The 14994-nt window shown below is 42.2% G+C and overlaps 1 protein-coding gene across 1 annotated transcript in view; it reads left to right on the top strand.

Moving 5' to 3' along the window:
* NDUFA9 (NADH:ubiquinone oxidoreductase subunit A9) overlaps nucleotides 1–14994 on the top strand; it is a 306980-nt gene that overhangs the window by 62347 nt on the left and 229639 nt on the right. The gene's annotated exons all lie outside the window — the stretch shown is intronic.

Here is a 14994-nt window from a genome sequence, read left to right on the forward strand (position 1 = left end):
TTATTTCAGTAGCATAAAATGATTCATTTGTTAAAAAAAAACTTGAGTGTCTTTGATGTACATGTATTTGCAGATAACTTCTGTATTTGCAGATAACTTTTGCTGGGCTGATATTACATTCAGAAACTAGTGAAAGTATTTCTGCCAGGAAGCTATTCCTACACTCGTTTTTCCTTTTCCCATATTACTTTTAAATAGATAACATGTCTAACTGAAGTGAGAAAAAAAGGTAAAGCTACCAGAAAACCCACCCCACAAATTGCTATACGATATAAGAAGGAACTATTAATATGTCTCTGAGGGTGAATAAGTTAACAAGGGTCACCTGGGGAATTGAATTAACTTGAGTTTAAAATCCTATTTCTTGTACTTCAGGTCTTAATCTGTTGGTGAGACATTAGTGCTGATTGTGCAGGGATTGGAAGGAGTGTGTGGGGGGTGATGACAGTGGCATACAGATGGATTTGAGCATCCTGAGCAGTAGAGCTGGTCCCAGCAGGCAGCTCCCTTAGCCACACTCTGCACCCATGTTGCAGGCTGCAGGTAGCCTGAAAAAGCTCCTGGGGTGAGTTCTATGGCCCAAGGACTCTACCGAGGCACCACCACCTTCCCTCTGATTCTAAACCTTCTGCTGTGCCCTGGGTCCCAGCCTCTGGTCTGTGGCTTCTACCTGCCTTCTCTCTGCCCTTCTGCCCGTTCACTGGGTTTGATGCTTTGGTTCAAATTTCTGTCAAGCCATGTGTTTCAGTGTTGCCCTAGACATGCCTTCTCGGATCCTGTGAAGCCCAGACATCTGTCATGACCCTCAGCTGGTAAACTGAATGGGGAGGGACATAGGTACCACTTGTTCCTACTGTCACCAGGGGTCCCCTGGCTTCCCCATTGGCTTCCTCTCCCTTCCACTGCCATTGTCCCAGACCCAATCTCATCTCACCAGCACTGCAGTTTCCCACAAGGAAAGATGATGCCTTAGAGGCTCAGATTGAGTCTACTATGTAGGCCTTTGTTGGAAAACTGTTTTTAAAAATCCTTCTGCAAAGTAAGAGGTTCATGAATTATCCGAAGACAAAGTTGTCAACAAAAAGAACTTCACTTTGGATTTCCAGCTGGGTTTCATATGGTTAAGCTTTCATGGATGCAAGAGCAGTGGGGACACTTTCTCAGTGATGTTTGGAATCTTGTGTTAATTATGCTGGTGGTCCTCACTTAGGGAAGAGACAGTCCAGAAACATGTTGGATGGTTAGGAGAAGTCAGTCTGAAATTAACACTTGCCTTGGATAATTGGAGAGGTGCTCACCAGTAGAGCTCAGAATCTCTGTGGAATTTCTTGGAACCCATCCACTTTGGGACTACCTTAGGAGAGAGATTAAACTATAACAAGGTCCATGCCATATACCAATAAAAATGGTAGAGCTTCTTAGATTCACCTCATCCTGGGTTCCTCTCTGTGCGGAGCTTGTGGTTCATGTCTCATAAAGCAATGGGCTTTGGAATGGGGACACCTGGATTTGAATCTCAACTCCACCATTTAGTAGCTCCGTGACCTTGGGAAAGTTCTGGACCTCTCTGAGCTTCATTATTTTGTCGTCTGCAAAATGAGATCATTGCTTCCTAAGGTTGTTACAATGACTAGCAATAATACATGCAACTGGCCCAGTGCAGAGCACGGTAGAGCTATTTCTCAGAAATTTTCCTGAAACACATCGAAAATCTCACCCAATTAAAGAGGACAAACCAAAGTGAGAAAGACCATCTCTTATCTCAGGGGGTGGGAGAGACACGTGGGCTTCCAGCTCTTCATTGCCATCCGCCAGAGCATATGTTGTGATGGCTGCTAACATATGCAGAAGCAGGCAGCCCAGATTCCTCAAATGTTCTGAAAACCAGTGAGTGCCTTGGTGTCGTCCCCTGTTAAATTTAAAACTTAAGTAATTCATGCTATTAAAAAGCCTGGGTCTTATTTTTATCGGGTGATGCGATGAGGCCCTGTTCTAAATGCACCTCCTCTGCCTGTCTCTATAGCAACTTTACTGTGCTTATATAGCCATATATTTTTCCTGAAGGCTAATTAAGTTGACAACTGCTAGGTCTTCTTGGCTTACCAGATTTGCACTTGACCCTTGTCTTGGGGCTTAGGGACCCCTGTGGATGTGAAGTGATAGAGAAAAGAGTAACAGGTGGAAGAGGCTTCCCTCCATGGACCCCTCTTGCAAATAGTTGGCCAACAGCCTTTGGGGATTGTCAATCACTCTCGCTGGATGAGCCAAGGTCCAGTGGAGGTGAGTAGGAAAATATGTTCATGTCTGTCTCCTTCTACAACAGGGTCCTTGTCCCCAAGGGGGATGCCACAAAATACGGGTTTGTCAGATTTGGCAGTGCTTAGCCACACCAACCTTCTGCATCATCTGCATGGCAGAACGCCCTCCGTCACACCAGGTGGTTGCTCTTTGTGACTCCTGTGTGTTACATAATCAAGATCAAATGCCTGAGGGGTGACCAAAAGGAAAGCACGTAAAACCCAGATGCGCCTCATCCATGTAGATTGTGAAAAGCTGAGCTTACTTGTACTTTTTACATTCGGTTTTGAAAAACTAGCATTTGCCTCTTTCTATAGATAATTTGGAAAATATGGAAAACGATAAGGTGGAAAACAAAATAGCTGTTTGTGCTTAGCGTCTTTGTCTCTTTTGTCTCAAGGTCTGTCTTTGTGCGAGCTTGGCACGGCGGCCTGGAACCCTCCCTGTATCTCCTCCCCATCTTGCTCAGACAGGCACCTCCCTGCTTTTTTTAGTGGTAGAGGTTGCTCACTGGATTTAATCAGCATGAGAAGGACACTTGTAGAGATGAGGATCTAGGAAGGATTCCTGCCCTAGGCCTGAGCAAACAGGGACATTTGCAGCTCATAAACTTGCTACAAGAGGGAGAATTGAAGAGAAACAATTTCAACTGATCAACGGTGTCCAGGTAGAACTTCTGCAAGGATGAGCCAGCTATTAGCTTGCTAGCGATTCCCTAGGGAAACCTAAACTTTGTACCTTCCTAGTGGAACTCAACTTCTCCCAGGCCTCATTAATAGTCATAATCCACATTTCCCTCGTTCTTCCTTCTTCCAACTCATGTGGAACTTCACCCCACTACAAATCACCCCCGAGAGATTTCTGCAGTTCCAGAGCGTGTCTCACACATGGCCACGAGCACAGTGTTCCTGGGCACACTGCCAGGCACCTGTGTGGCTCACGCTGTTCTCCAGCCCTTCCACCTCCTGCTGGGCAGCCCGGGCGTGTTCCCTTTCTCACTACAGCTCAGCACCTGAAGCCCTCAAGGAGCCAGAGCGGCTTTATGTTCTGTTTCAAAGCCAGGAAGAGTACCTTAGCCCCTGTCTTCATGTTATACCTGTGAAAGAAATACCTGGCCAGTACTACTCATGCCCTGGCGATCTGCTCATTTGAAGTTTTTTCAGACTCCCTGCCCTGCAAAGGACTCAGTCTTGTTATGGGTTGAGCTGATCAGGTGGTATTCCCATTTCCTTCCATGTGGATTATTTTTCTGGAGGCCCCTCAACCCCTCAGACAAATAGACTTCTGCTGGGGCCGGCCCATCTGCATTGTCCATATGTGTCTGAATCCTGGCTTGAGTTTAGACTGGAGACCCTGCCCCACTCCCAGAGACCCCTACGATGGGGAGGGAGGGAGCCCCTGAACGCGCGGCTTTGTGGTCTGGTTGGTCACCAAGTATTTGCAGAGTTTTCTGGGAGAAAGCATATGATTCTCCTCTTGACACCAGAAATCATCTTCTTGCGTTAAAGTGTTTCTTGATCTATCCCTTCAATCTGAGCCCCACTGTGGCTGTGTCTCTCAGCGTGACTTCCTGTCCCCTAGTGCTGTCTTTCTTCTCTGTCTCACTCACGCTCTCCCCTTCTCCCTCCTTACTATGCTCCAGCCATAGATGCAAGTCTAGAGGCTCAGCCAATTGCCGAGAAAGCAGCACCTCAGGGCTGGCTGACCACCACTGCCACACATCTCAGCTGAATTTGCAAAGGGGCAGAGGAGTCGGATAACTTTCTGGAACCTCGGAACCTAAGGGATTTTGGCTCCGCTCAGAGTTTTGCGGTTTCTCAGATTTATCTCTCATGATCATCATCTAATAATACCTGCTGCGTGCTGAGGCGGGCATGCACCCTGCCAGCCACCATGCAAAGTTATGTAAAAGACTCAGCCCTTAGTGGCAGGCTCCCCAGTGTGACAGAGAAGGCCCTCCCTGTCGTGACCTCTCCCGGCCTCTCCAGCTCCATCCCCTGCCTCTCCCTCTCTGGGAATTTTTGCTTCAGCAACCTCAAATGGCCTGTTGTTCCCAGGCATACTGTGTGCTGTTTCTGCCTCATGTTTTTGCTCAAACTGTCCTCTCTTTGCGTGGTGAGTTGCTTTCCTCTTTAAAGAGTCAGCTTAAGTGTCACCTCCGGAAGTAATCCTTGACAACCTTCCACCTGTCTCTAAACTGGATTCAGCGGCCTGTTCCCCTCCCCGCTTTCCCTGCCTCATTGGTATTTCGCACGATTATCTCTGTCACTGCCCTTACTGGGTTTTAACACTCTGACAAGGTGCTGACTTTGAGAGTGAAATCCTTAAGGCACCAGTGGCGTCTTACTGTCTCTGGATCTTCAGAACCGAGCACCGTGCCCGCCATGCGATACGGTTTATGAAATGTTTGAATAAATGTGGTTGAATTAAAGGCTTTACATCCATGGATTTCACTAGACGAGCTATTCTCAAACAAGGGCCAGCCCTCTGTAGAGGAGTGATCAGAATTTTGGTAGGAGTGGGATATTCATTTAAAAAAGCACTTTCAATATAATCATTTAAAACACTTACATTGAAGACTTCTGCTTTCACTGTGATGGAGAAACCTATACTTGACTTGCGCTCCCATAATAAACAACGAGAAAACTGGGCAAATGAAACAGCAGTTTTTAAACATTGGATAACAGAAAGCGCAGGACTATGATCCCTGAAAAAAAGGAAACAAGTGAGATGGATCCCACTATCCCCTCTTCTTTCTGCCTGGAGGCACTCTCCAGACGTCAGCGCAGGAAAGGAGAACCCACGCAGAGTGCAGGGGTGACGGTGAGTGGAGGGTTCGGAGACTGAAGTTTGGTGAGGCTAAGGCAGTCACAATTTGCAGGACAGAAGCCAAAGCAGAGGAAGCGGCTTTAGAGAAAGAGCTGCAGAAACCGGTAGAGGTTTGCTCTTGTGTTTGTTGCTGAAAGCAAAGCCACATAAGCATGGATGAAACTCCGTGAAACTAGGAAAAGCGCTGCCAGAAAGCAGTAAGGTGAGCCATCCTGAGCGCTCACACGGGGAAGCTTTGTTCAGACCAGCCAGGTGGAGAGAACTAGGTGTTCTCAGTGGAGAATATTCAGTAGAGACCCCAGAAGGGTCACGTCTTGGTAACAGGGATAAATAGGCTCTGCAGGGACTGGATTTATTCTCTTGCCGCAGATAACAAAAACATTGGAAAAATACATCAAAGAACAGTTTTCAAGACATTAGACATCAGGCAGCAAAGAACAGTGATTCTTGAGAAACGAGGAGCTGAGATGACTCCTACACGTCTACCAGCTTACTGATTTAATAGAGATTTCAGGCATGGCGCAGGGAGGAGAAACCTTGTTGGATCCTGGAAGACACCTTGAATTGAGGAGATGAAGCGAACTGAGAAAGACTAAGGCAAAGAGGGCTTTCAGGGAAGAGAACCAGAGAAGAGAGAGCTGCACAAAAAAAGAACGTAGAGATGCATTGAGGGACCCCCTCAAGTGGTCACAGAGTCCTGATTAGCACGTGTGTACAGTACCTGTGGCTGGAGAAGGAACTAGGGGAAAAGATTAGAGGGAGCAGTATCTGGAGCTCATACAAGACTGGAAACAGTACCTGTTCCCACCAGCCAGACTGGAAAATATCCTCATTCCTGGGGTGCTGGGTTGAGTCTTGCCTCACTAGTGGGGAATGATTATCCTCAGACCAAATGCTGCTCTGATCCCCCCTAACAAATATTACAAGCAAACACAAAAAGGATCAATCTCTTTCCAAGTATATTAAATGCACTCTAGGACAAATTTCAAGAATATTTATAGAACATCAGGCCAGGTGTGGTGGCTCAGGCCTGTAATCCCAGCACTTTGGGAGGCTCAAGGCAGGCAGATCACGAGACCAGCCTGACCAACATGGTAAAACCCCGTCTCTACTAAAAATACAAAAATTAGTTGGGCGTGGTGGCGTGTGCCATAATCCCAGCTACTCAGGAGGCTGAGGCAGGAGAATCGCTTAAACCTAGGAGGTGGAGGTTGCAGTGATCTGAGATCGCGCCACTGCACTCCAGCCTGGGTGACAGAGCGAGACTCTATCTCAAGAAAAAAAGAAAAAGAAATAAAATACATCCAGCCCTGAACAGGGCAAAATTTGTATATTAAATCAACATATAGTAAAAAAGGCCGGTCATGCAGAGAGGTAGGATAATATGAGTCATAATGAGGAGAATAATAATAAAGTTGAAACCAACCTGGAATTAACACAGATGTTAGAATTAGCAGACAGAGGCATTAAAACAGTTATCATAACCGTATTTAATATGTTCCAAAAGTTAAAGAGAAGATTAAAAAACGTTAAGTAGAGACATGGAAGACGTAAAAAAGATCTAAATCAAACTTCTGAAGATAAAAAGTACAATGCTTGAGATGAAAAATGCACTGGGGCCGGGCGCGGTGGCTCAAGCCTGTAATCCCAGTACTTTGGGAGGCCGAGGCGGGTGGATCACGAAGTCAGGAGATCGAGACCATCCTGGCTAACATGGTGAAACCCCGTCTCTACTAAAAATACAAAAAACTAGCCGGGCGTGGTGGCGGGCGCCTGTAGTCCCAGCTACTCGGAGGCTGAGGCAGGAGAATGGCGTAAACCCGGGAGGCGGAGCTTGCAGTGAGCCGAGATCGGGCCACTGCACTCCAGCCTGGGTGACACAGCGAGACTCCGTCTCAAAAAAAAAAAAAAAAAAAAAAAAAAAAAAAAAAAAAAAAAATGCACTGGATGGGGTTAATGACAGGTTGGACATTACAGTAGAAAGCATTAGTGAAAGTGAAAACGTAACCATAGAAACTTTCAACATGAATCACAGAGAAAAAAATAACCTAAAACATGAACAGAACAGACGTCTGGGTTATGGTCTGGTATATAAGTAGCTTGAAAGTTGTCATTCCATCCTAACAACAAGGAAAAACCCAAACACACTAAAAAACAATCAACGCTTTTTCTCAGATTTGTGAGAGAGATGGTGTCACAGGGCAAGCTGTTGCTTGAAAAACTAGAGAGACAGGCGCACACAAAGAATCACAACTTGCTAGAGCTGAAACCTCCGTGGAAACCAGAGCTGGAGCAGGGAAACGAGACCTGTAACTGATCGATTGTTGGAGGCTCAGTGAATAAGACGGAGTGATAAAAACTCCAGTGGAGGGTGGTGGGGGGTGGTACACTTTTGTGACTTTTGCCTCCAGAAGCTCTACCAGGTTCTCATGGTGAATATCGGAGAAATCTAGATCAAAAACACTGCAACAGAAATGAAGAATGCCTTTGATGGGCTCATTCGTAGACTGGACATGGCTGAGGAAAGAAGCTCTGAACTTGAGGATATGACAATTGCAACTTAAAAGCGAAGAGAAAAATGAAAAAAACAGAACAGAATATCCAAGAACTCAGGCGCTACAGACGATGTAACTAATATATGCACAATGGGATATCAGAAGGAGAAGGAAAAGAAAGAAATAGAACCAATATTTGCAGCAATAATGACTGAGAATTTCCCCAAATTAATGTCAGAAGTCAAACCACAGATACAGAAAGTTCAGAGAACACCAAACCAAATAAATGCCAGAAACTGCCTGTAGGAAATTATATTCAAATTTCAGAAAATTGAAGATTAAAAACAAATTCTTGAAAGGAGCCAGAGGAACAAACACCTGACTTACAGAGCAGTATTGGGGCACACCCTGAAGTATGGTGCCTTGGCATGCTGATTACTTGGAACTGAAGATTGGAAAGGTCTCAGAAGCAAGGTCTGTCTGACCTCCTTCTGCCTTCCTACCTCCTGCCCCTCCACAAAGTGAGTCATGGAAACCGAAAGAATCCAGCTGGGCAGGGTGGCTCATGCCTGTAATCCCAGCACTTGGGGAGGCCAAGGCAGGCAGATCAGCTGAGGTTGGGAGTTCAAGACCAGCCTGACCAATAAGGTGAAACGCTGTCTCTACTAAAAATACAAAAATTAGCCGGGCTGTGGTGGCGCACGCCTGTAATCCTGGCTACTCAGAAGGCTGAGACAGGAGGATCGCTTGAACCTGGGAGGTGGAGGTTGCAGCCGAGATCGTGCCCCTGCACTCCAGCCTGGGTGACAAAGGGAGACCCTATCCCGCCCGCTCCCACCCCCACCAGAAAAACGATTCCTGCTTCCCCAGGGTGAGTCATAGAAACTAGAACCCCTCTCCCCCAAAGCAAGCCATAAAAACAAGGAGGGTCACTCTCGCCCTTTTCCCTTCTCCCTTGAAGACCCTCATTCAGAGAGGTCCTGCTCCATTCCCAGGAGGAAGGAAGGCTACACAGAGAGGCCAAGAAAAATCTGAACAGACAGGCATTGCTGGGTTTCCCCTTTTCACTCTATTACCATTAGATCATACCTTTTAGTCCAATTCCATTTCTACATGGCTGTCCATTAAAGCACAAAAACAGAAAGTTTCCCCTGGGTCCTTGTGTCTTCATTTCTGAAGTCTCAATTTTTCTTTCATTTTTAAAGGATGATTTCACAGGGTACAGAATTCTAGTTTGGTGGATTTTTCTCTCAACACTTTAAATATTTCACTCCACTCTCATTTGCATGGTTTTTGAGGATGTCAGATATAATTCTTATCTTGGCTCCTGTGGGAATGAATAGATGTGATACTTTTCCTCACAAATCACAAGGTTCATGGCCAACGAGAAAAAAATGATAATAGCAATAAGGTATTCAATTATGTATGTTTATGTATGTATAATATAATTATGTATGCTTATGTAGAAATGAAATATACTATTATACAATAAATGGGAGGGAAAATTAGAAATGTTTTATTATAAGGTACTTGCACTATCTGTGAAGTTGTATTGTGCTACTTAAAAGTGAACTTGGCCTGGCGTGGTGGCTCATGCCTGTAATCCCAGCACTTTGAGAGGCTGAGGTGGGCAGATCACTTAAGGTCAGGAGTTTGAGACCAGCCTGGCCAACGTGGTGAAACCCTGTCTCTACTAAAAATAACAAAAATTAGCCAGGTGTGGTGGTACATGCCTGAAATCCCAGCTACTCAGGAGGCTGAGGCAGGAGAATCGCTTGAACCTGGGAGTCAGAGGTTGCAGTGAGCTGAGATCGTGCCACTGCACTTCAGCATGGGTGACACAGTGAGACGCCGTCTCAAAACAAACAAACAAACAAACAAAAAGTGAACCTGAGGATGGGCATGATGACTCACACCTGTAATTCTAGCACTTTGGGAGGCTGAGGTAAGAGGATAGTTTGAGTCCAGGAGTTTGAAACCAGCCTGGTCAACATAGTGAAACCTCATCTCTATTAAAAAAAAAAAAAGGCCGGGCGCGGTGGCTCAAGCCTGTAATCCCAGCACTTTGGGAGGCCGAGACGGGCGGATCAGGAGGTCAGGAGATCGAGACCATCCTGGCTAACACGGTGAAACCCCGTCTCTACTAAAAAATACAAAAAAACTAGCCGGGCGAGGTGGCGGGCGCCTGTAGTCCCAGCTACTCGGGAGGCTGAGGCAGGAGAATGGCGTAAACCCGGGAGGCGGAGCTTGCAGTGAGCTGAGATCCGGCCACAGCACTCCAGCCTGGGCGACAGAGCGAGACTCTGTCTCAAAAAAAAAAAAAAAAAAAAAAAAAAAAAAAAAAGTTAAATAAACAAAAGCAAAAAGTAAAAGTGGGCTTGAATTTATTGTCAACGTATGTTGTAAACACTAGTGCAACCACTGGAAAAAAAGTAAAAAAATATATAGTTGATATGGGAAGAAATGAGAGAAAAGAGAATTATATAAAATGTTCAACTAAAACTAAAAAAGGCATAAAAAGAGCAGGCAACAAAAATAGGAACAAATACCAAGGGCAATGAATAGAAATAAAGTAACAAATATGAAAGATATTAATTTGATGATACCAATAATCACTGTAAACACCAATAGTCTAAATAGACTAATTAAAAGACAGAGACTGTCAGCGTGGATCCAAAAACAAGACCCAACTCTCTGTTGTCTACAAGAAATCCACTTTAAATACAAAAACATATATAGATGAAAAGTTCAGGAGTGGAGAAAGAAATACTATGTTAACACTAATCAAAATAAAGTGGGAGTAGCTGTATTAATTTCAGACTGTGCAGACTTCAGAGCAAGAAAACTTATCAGGGATAAAGCAGGACATTATAAAATGATGAAGCTGTCAATACTCCAGGAAGACATAGCAATTCTTAATAAATGAATCCACTATTATAGGTAGAGACTTTAGCACCCCTCTATCAGAAATAGACAGTTCTAGCAGGCAGAAAATCAGTTACGGCATAGTTGAACTCAACAGCAACATCAATCATCTGAATATAATTTACATCTATAGACGACTCCATCTAACAACAGCAAATTTAACATTATTCTCAAACATGTATGGGATATTCAGGCCATAAAACACACCTGAAAAAATGTGAAAGCACGGAAATAACATAATGTCTGCTCTCAGACTGTAATGGAATTAAACTAGAAATCAATAACAGAACTACAGATGGAAAATCCCCAAATACTTGGAGACTAAACAGTGTGCTTCTAAATAACACATGGGTCAAAGAAAAAATTTCAAGATAAATGTAAAAATACTTTTAACTAAATAAAAATGAAAAGACAACTTACTGAAAATTGTGGGATTCAGTGAAAGCAGTGCTTTAGGGAAATTTACAGAATTGAATTCATGTATTTGAAAGGAAGAAATATCTAAAAATCAATAATCTAGCTTTCACCTTAGGAAACTAGAAAAAGAATAGAAAATAAAATCCAAATTAAGTGAAAAAAAATAAAAATTATAGTAGAAATTAATGAAATTGAAAAGAGAAAATCAATAGAGAAAATCAACAAAACCAAAAGCTGATTTTTGGAATGGATTGATAAAATATATAAGCCTTTTGCCAAGCTAACTAAGAAAAAAAAGAGAAAAGACACAAATTGCTAATATAAGAAATGAAAGAGGGCACATCACTACAAGTTCCAAGGACATTAAAAGGATAATAAAGGAAAATGATGAACAACTCTATGCTCACAAATTTGACAACTTAGGTAAAATTATTCAAGTCCTTAGAAGACACAATCTGCTAAAACAAAAACAAACCAACAAACAAAAATAGACAACCTAAATAGGCCTATCTTCACTAAAATAAATTGAATTAATAACTAATAATCTTCTAAAACAGAAAGCACTAGGCCCTTACAGATTTATCTGGTGAATTCTCCCAAACACTTAAGAAAGAAATTATACCAATTCACTGCAAACTCTTCCAGAAGATAAAAAGAGGGAATATTTTTAAATTCATTCTGTGAGGCCCACATTACTCTAAACCAAATCTAGGCAAGGACATTCAAGAAAAGAAAATCACATACTAACATCTCTCATGAAAGTCGATGCAAAAATTCTCAGTGAAATATTAGCAAATTGAATCCATTAATTTATAAAAAGAATTTTATACCAGAACCAAATGCAATTTACCTGAGGTATGCAAGTCTGTTTCAACATTCAAAAATCAATTAGTGTAATCAATCACATTAATAGGCTAACAAAGAAAAATCACATAATTATGTCATAAAATGCAGAAAAAGCATTTGACAAAATCCAACATCTACGCATAATAAAGAAAACTCTTAGTATACTAGGAATGGAGGAGAACTTTCTCAACTTAATAAAGAACATTTACAAATGCCCAAGAGTTAACATCATACTTAATGGTGAGAAACTAGATGCTTTCCCATTACCGTCAGAAATAAGGAAAGGACGTCTCCTCTAACCACTGCTTTTCAACTCATACTGGAAGTTCTAGCTCATGCGATGAAACAAGAAAGAAAAGGTATACAGATTGGGTAGGAAGAAAGAAAATCGTCTTCGTTTGCAGATAATATTATTGTCTATGGAGAAAAACTTTTAAAAAATCAACAAAGAACTCTCCTAGAACTAACAAGCAATAATAACAGGTTGCAGGATACAAGGTTAATGTACAAAAGTTCATCACTTTCCTATATGTCAGCAATGAACAAGCGGAATTTGAAATTAAAAACACATTATTGACTAGTGCAGTGGCTCACGCCTGTAATCCCAGCACTTTGGGAAGCCGAGGAGGGAGGATCATGAGGTCAGGAGTCCGAGACCAGTCTGGCCATCATGGCGAAACCCCGTCTCTACTAAAAATACAAAAAACTTAGCCAGGCATGGTGGCAGGCGCCTGTGATCCCAGCTACTTGGGATGCTGAGGTGGGAGAATCGCTTGAACCCAGGAGGCGGACGTTGCAGTGAGCCAAGGTTGCACCATTGCACTCCATCCTGGGCAACAGAATGAGACTCTGTCTTGAAAAGAAAAAAAAATTTAAATTGGCACCCATAAAATGGAAATACTTAGGTATAAACATAACAAAGTATGTATAAGAGCTTTATAAGGAAAACTACAAAACTCTAATGAAAGATATCAAAAAATAACAAACGGAGAGACATTTTATGTTCATGGATAGGAAGACTCAATATTATCAAAATGTCCATTCTTCCCAACCTAATCTGTAGATTGAATGCAATATCGATTAAAATCCCAGTAAATTGTTTTATAGATATCAGCAAACTTATTCTAAAGTTTATATGGAAAAGCAAAAGACCCAGAATAGCCGACAAAATATTGAAGGAGAACTAAGTTGGAGAATAGACAGGACATCAAGACTCACTATAAAGCTATACTAATTGAGACGGTGCGGTATTGGTGAAAGAAGAGACAAAGAGATCAATGGAATAGAATAGAGAGCTCAAAAATAGACTGACATAAAGATAGTCAGTTGCTTTTGACAAAGGAGCAAAGGCAATATAATGGAGAAAAGACAATTCTTTCAACAAATGGTGCTGGAATACTTGGACATCCATGTGGAGAAAAATGAATCTAAGCAAACCTTATACTTTTCACAAAAATTTACTCAAGATGGATCATAGATCTAAATGTAAAATGCAAAACTATGAAACTCCTAGAGTATAACATAGGAGAAAGCCAATATGATTTTGGATATGGCAGTGACTGTTTAGATACAACAGGAAAGACACAATCCATGAAAGAAAGAATTGACAGGCTAGACCTCATTAAATTAAAAACTTCAGCTCTGTGAAAGACAATGTCAAGAGAATGAGAAGACAAGCCACCGGATGAAAATACTTGCAAAAGACACATCTAAAAAAGGACCGTTATCCAAAGTACACAAAGAAATCTTAAAACCTAACAGTAAGAAAAGGAACAACCTGAATGAAAAATGTGCCAAAGACCTTAACAGATACCCACCAAAGAAGATACACAGATGGCAAGTTAGTATATGAACGATGTTCAACATCACATGTCATTAGGGAATGTAAATTAAAGCAATGAGGTATCCCTACATATCCAATCACATATCTATTGGCTATTAACATATCTATTGGATATGTAGGGATATCTATTAGATATTAACATATCTATTGGATATGTAGGGATATCTATTAGATATTAACATATCTATTGGATATGTAGGGATATCTATTAGAAGGGCATATCTATTAGAAGGGCAAAAATCCAAAATACCACACTAAATGCCGGTGAATATGTGGAATAATAGCAACACTCATCCATTGCTGGTAGAAATGCAAAATGGTATAGCTACTTTGGAATATTGTTTGTAAGTTTATAAAAAGAACAAAACATAACTCTCATCAGCAATCACACTCCTTGGTATTAACCCAAATGAACTGAAAACTTAATGTCCACACAAAACTTGCATACAAAAGTCCATACCAGCTTCATTCATAATTGTTAAGACTTGGAAGCAATCCATATGTTCTTTAATAGGTAAATAGGGCTGGGCGTGGTGGCTCACATGTGTAATCCCAGCACTTTGGGAGGCCGAGGTCGGGAGATCACGAGGTCAGGAGTTCAAGACCAGCCTGGCCAATACGGTGAAACCCCGTCTATACTAAAAATACAAAAATTAGCTGGGCTTGGTGGCGCGTGCCTGTAATCCCAGCTGCTCGGGAGGCCGAGGCAGGAGAATTGCTTGAACTTGGGAGGTGGAGGTTGCAGTGAGCCGAGATCACTCCACTGCATTCCAGCCTGCGTGACAAAGCAAGACTCCATCTCAAAAAAACAAACAAACAAAAAAAAAAAACAAAAAAAAAAAAAGAAAAAAAAGTAGATAAATAGACTATAGTACATCCAGACAATGGGATGTTAACTAAAAAGAAAAGAAAAGAATAAAAAAGAGCTATCAATCTATGAAAAGACACAGAGGAACCTTAAATGCATATCACTGAGTGTAAAGGACCCAATCTGAAAAGGCCGCTCATTGTATGATTCCAACTCTATGACATTCTGGAAAAGGCCAAACTAGAAAGACAGTAAAAAGATTAGTAGTCACTAGGGGTTGTGGGGTGGGAAGGATGAATATGTAGAGAACACCGGAATTTTAGGGTGGTGAAACGATTTGGTATGATATGAAAATGGTGGATACGTGTCATTACACATTTTTCAAAACCCATAGAGCGTCCACGACCGGGAGTGAACTCCTACGTAAATTATGGACTTTGGATGATAATGACATGTAAGAGGAGGTTCATCAATTGTAATAAAAGTACAGCTGTGGTGCAGGATGATGATAGGAGGGTTGTATGTGTGTGGGA

This window comes from Macaca thibetana, chromosome 11, assembly GCF_024542745.1.
Source record: "Macaca thibetana thibetana isolate TM-01 chromosome 11, ASM2454274v1, whole genome shotgun sequence".
NCBI classification, from domain to species: Eukaryota; Metazoa; Chordata; class Mammalia; order Primates; family Cercopithecidae; genus Macaca; species Macaca thibetana.